The sequence below is a fragment of the Crocodylus porosus genome, unplaced genomic scaffold, assembly GCF_001723895.1.
Source record: "Crocodylus porosus isolate Cpor-Errol unplaced genomic scaffold, CroPor_comp1, whole genome shotgun sequence".
NCBI classification, from domain to species: Eukaryota; Metazoa; Chordata; order Crocodylia; family Crocodylidae; genus Crocodylus; species Crocodylus porosus.
In genome coordinates, this window is record NW_017728914.1 from 5,797,128 (window position 1) to 5,802,128 (window position 5,001).

At 46.2% G+C, this 5,001-nt stretch overlaps 1 long non-coding RNA gene across 1 annotated transcript in view; it reads left to right on the forward strand.

Moving 5' to 3' along the window:
* The window catches only part of LOC109309940, a 12,363-nt gene extending 9,981 nt beyond the window's left edge, over positions 1-2,382 (forward strand). Inside the window, exon 3 of the long non-coding RNA XR_002101088.1 lies at positions 2,370-2,382. This is a non-coding gene — a long non-coding RNA (uncharacterized LOC109309940). The remainder of the gene's footprint in view (positions 1-2,369) is intronic.
* The last annotated feature ends 2,619 nt before the right edge of the window (positions 2,383-5,001 follow it).

Below are 5,001 nucleotides of genomic sequence, written 5' to 3' on the forward strand. Positions count from 1 at the left end.
TTGAGGGGTGGGTCTAAATTATGCCTAAGAGACCCCTTAGGTCTGCGGACTAAGGGAGACTTTACTTTTTGCCCCCTGACTTGGGGAAGTGCCTCAAGTGCCTGTACTGGGTCGAGTACCCATCGGACTATTAGGCCTGTGTTTCCCTGAGGACACAGGGCCGAGACAGTCCCTTCTCAGGGTGGTGGCAGCTACGTTACCCCCAGACTAGCGAGTGTGCTCCGGGAGAGGGGTCGGCCGAGCATAAGCACCCCTAGGGAGGCATTCGGAGCCTGGAAGGTGGTCGGGCGCAGGGAGGTGGGTGGCTCAACGCAGGAGCGCCCCCTACTGGCCCGCCACACTCCTCTCTAGGGACAAGTCAGTGGAGCTGTCCCAAACTGAGGTTTCAGTAGATGAGGTCATAGAGGAAACTGATAAGCTAAACAGTAGCAAATCAACAGGACCTGATGGCATTCATCCTAGGGTCCTAAAGGAGGCCAGATCAGTGATTGTCGAAATCCTAGCTGTAGCATGCAATATATCACTAAAAATAGCCTCAGTACTACAGAACTGGAGGGTTGCGAATGTGACTCCAGTATTTAGAAGGGGTCTAGAGGAGACCCAGGGAACTACAGGTTGGCGAGTGACTTGAATTCCTGGAAAACTGGTAGAAACAATACTAAAAAAAAATGTTCAGGGCAGGATGAACATGACTTGCTGGAGAGGAATCAGCATGGGTTAGTCAATAAATAAGTGGACAAGGGTTCACATAGTATATCTGAACTTCCAAAGAAAGCCTTTGACAAGGTTCCCCATCAAAGGTTCTTAATGAGGTTAGGAAGGTCCACTCATAGATTAGAAATTGGCTTAAGGGTAGAATACAACGAGTAAGTATAAATGGTCAGTTTTCAGAAAGGAAAGAAGTTAACAGTGAGGTCCTCCAGGGATCTATGTTGGGATTCATATTGTTTAATATATTCATAGGTCATTTTTAAAAGAGAGTGAGTAGTCAGGTGGCCAAATTTGTGGATGAAACAAAATTATTCAAATGGTAATGCCCAAGGCAGGCTGTAAGGAACTACAGAAGGCTCATGCATTATTAGGTAAATGGGCAACTAAATGGCAGATGAAGTTCAGTGTAGAAAAGTTATAAAGTAATGCACCTTGGAAAAAATAATCCAAAGTATAGTTACACTATGATGGGCTGTACATTGGCTGTTAGCATGCAGGAAAGAGATCTGGGAATTGTTATGCACAGTTCACTAGAAACCTCTGCTCAGTACTCAGCAGCCATCAAAAAGGCAAACAAAATGTGAGGGATTATTAAAAAGGGAGCTGTAAACAAAACTAAATGTACCCATTATAAATCCCTGGTGTGTTCACACCTTGAATACTGTGCCCAGTTCTGGTACTCACACATCAGAAAGGATATGGAAGAACTAGAGAAGGTACAGAAAAGGGCAACAAAGATAATTAGTAGTATGGAGGTGCTTCCATATGAAAAGAAACTAAAGAGGTTAGGCCTATTCAGTTTAGAAAAGAGTTGCTTGAGGGGGGACATTATAAAGGTTTACAAAATACTAAATGGCAAATAGAAAGTACACAGGAATTTATTATTTACTATCTCTCTCAAAATAAAAACCAGGGGTCATAAAATGAAACTAGGAGGTAGTAGGTTTAAATTTAAGAAAGGAAAGTTCTTTTTAACAGACCATATAATTAAAGTGTAGGGTTCATTGCTACAAGATGTTGCAGAAGCTGACAGTTTAACCAGATTCAAAAAGGGATTGGACAAATTCTTGGAAGAAAGGTGTACCAGTAGCTATTGAACAAGGAAGTTAAGGGTGCATCCTCTGATTCAGAACTTCCTAGAACTTAAATGGAGACTGCAAGTGGGAGGGGAACAGAGAAAAACCCTGGTCATACTCTGTTCACCCTCCCCTTCAGCATCTGCTTTTTGCCACTGCGTGACACAAGTATGGCAGTGCAGCTTCAGGTGCTTGCCACTTTAAGGGCAGAGTCAGGCAGGTAGCAGGTGCCTGATGGCAGCAGACATTTTGAGAACCAGGTATATAAAGGCTGTAGTTTGCTGCTGCCAGCCCAAGCGGAAACATTGCCTGGTTGAGCTGCAGCAGGAACATCTAGAAGGTAAGAGCAGGAGGCTCTTGGTCCGGGGCATGACCTAAAACTGCACCCTGGTGGGGCTCCTAGTGGTGTGGGAGCCCCTAGGAAATGCCAGGCTAATTACCTTCCTGGTGAAAGGTGGGTTAGGGGCACGTTAACCCTGGCCCTCACCATCTGGTGGGTAATCATGAGAGCTGTGGGAGTAGTGGGGCCAGGTATGCTTCTATTTAGGCACCTGAGCCCAGCAGGGATGTGATATCCTGAAGACCCAGAGGGGCAGCCTTGGGAGTGTAGTGTGAGGCCCCGCACAGAGTGGGGCTGAACTGGGAGTAGGCCTGAAGGGCTGTGTGTGTGAGGGGGATGAGTAGGGTGGAATGGGGAGTAGGCTTGAAGGACAGTCCCAGGGGCCTGCAGACCAATGCAAGGGCCAGCCCTGTGAGAAGCTAGTGACAAGTTTGAGGAGGAGACCCCAGGGTGGGGTGTGGTACAGAGTTGCCTGGTGAGGGGCTTGGGGCAGAATCAGTCCAGGGTTTGGTACAAGGCTGGGCCACATAGAGTAGTTGGAACTTGTAGGAACTGAAGGACTGCATGGTGAGGACAGCATGCAAGTAGTAAAGCCCAAGAGGGGCTGCTTGAGAGGAGCGAAGTGTGGCCCAGTAACAGGTGGTATACTAGAGGCCCCTGTGAGATGGGAAGCAGGGTGAATGTGAGGATGAAAGGAGCCCAATTTTGGACTGGGTTTGCTTCAGTCTCAGAGTGGGGAATAATCCTAATCTGGATGCCATCTGCGAGGCACGGGCTGCGGTGTAGGGGAGGTTTGGAACTGCAGATAGCACCCCTTGGCATCGGGGCTGGGAATGGGCAGCCTCTCGCATTATACCACCAGTTTATGTACCAGTACAGCAAAGTTGTGGCAGGCGACACTGGGTGGACTGCCCCATACAGACAGGTAGGTGAGCTGGCATGAGACCCAGCCCTGAGCATGCCCCCTGTCACAACAAGATACCAGACAGGATGGACCTATGGTCTGAACCAGTAAATGGAAGTTCTTATATTCTCCATATCCCTTTTTGCACCAGTTTTAAAGCCTTGTTATGTAGCCACCTGGCTATGAAGTAATGCATCATATTTCCTCTAGGGTATTTTGATGACACTTTTTGTCTGACTGACTTGAGACTGAGACAGGTTTCTCCTCCTTGTATATACACTATTTTGTGGATTGAACCTGATCTGATGGCCATTGAACTCACTTGAAAGATTATTTTCAACTTAATAGGCTTTAGATAAGGTCCCTTGAGAGCAAAGGCCAAACTCTCATCTCATTTAAATATCAATGAAACTTCCAATGACTTCAGTAGTACTAGCCTTGAAGTAACTGAGAAGGTATTTGAGTTCTAAGAGATCAAGGAAGGGACTTAATGCTCCACAAGACAGGACATTAGCATGAGGCCCATAAAATGCACTTGATATAAAATACAGACAACTTTTTATGTCACTCCTGGATAGGACTACAAATATGTATAGCTGGCAATGTTATCCAACTCTTAATTTGGTGCATGCTTGTCTTTTCTTTCTTTTATTGTAGTTTAATAATCTGTTATTTAATTAAAAAAGCAGATAATTGTCTGTTAAATGAAATTCTTACTACAGTCCTTCCTGGGCTAATATTCAAGAATTGGCCTTTCAGTGGAAGCTAGTAAAGATGAATCAGTTTAGTACTTCCCCAATGTGTACAGTTGCAGTATATTTATGACTGAAAGGAAACTGTGTTGGAACGGAGGGGAGGAATGCTTCATTGACACTAGACTACAACTAAAGCAAATGGAACTAGAACTATTGATCCTGTGTAAAAGCATCAGTTCAGTGATGCACAATAAAAACCATCTGTGATGATCTTCTATTTACTCTTCTCCACAATCAAAGTAGTGCCATGTATTGAGAACTTCCTTTAGGATGTTGGCTCATTGGAATTAATGGGCATTAAGGATAAAGGCATAACATTAAGTGAGTACCTTACAGGGCTCAAACTTCATCTCTTTGTCCTTAACAGCTGTTTGTTTTGATCATGGTGATAACTTTTGTAAGGTTGCAAAGAGTTGTCACCTGTTTTATTACGTCTACTTTAATATTGCTCTTCTGAAAAGATATATTCATCCACTTGGTAGTGGCTTAATGTCTTCTGAGTTAAACACATGTTAAAGTATGGTAAACTGCTGATTCCTGTGCAGTAGGGCAGTGTGAAGCTTCAGTAGCTGATTTGGCAGCAAGACATAACTCCCGCTCCCAGTGCTGCCATACCCGCACCCCCTTCCCCCCACTGTGCACCCTGGCACCCGCACAGCAGCTTTTGCATCACATAGGTGCAGTGTGGCTTGGCAGGGTGCTGTGTGCTGTCTGGTAGCTGGGGTGGCTCCACCTGTCAGCCAGAGTCTGGTACCTCTCGGCTCCCAGGCAGTGTGCAGTGCTTTGCCAAGTTGCACTGCACCCGCTCCATGGGAGCCATGCTGCATGGGGCTCTGTCACAAGGCCTCAGAGGCCCTGTTCCCTGCTGTTGCAGCTGGTAAGTGTGGGGCTTTTTCTTCTTTTTTTTTTTTTTAAGCTGCTGGGTGGCTGGGGCTGGGTGGGGCAGCCATGGGGGCTTCTCCTGGGGCTTCCCCCACCTGGGGAGAGCCAGATACATCCAGAGGAGCCATGGGATAACCTGCAGCTGCCTGGCTGTGCTTGCCTCTCTGGCCGATCTGAATCTCCAAATCTGGCTGAATTTCTGATTCTGATTTGTCTGAATTGAATGGGGACAGTGATTTGAATCACCGGATCACTGAATCGAATACTGAATTGGCCAAATCTGGATCGAATACTTCCCTATTCTCACAGGCCTAATGTGCAGCCAGATTACTG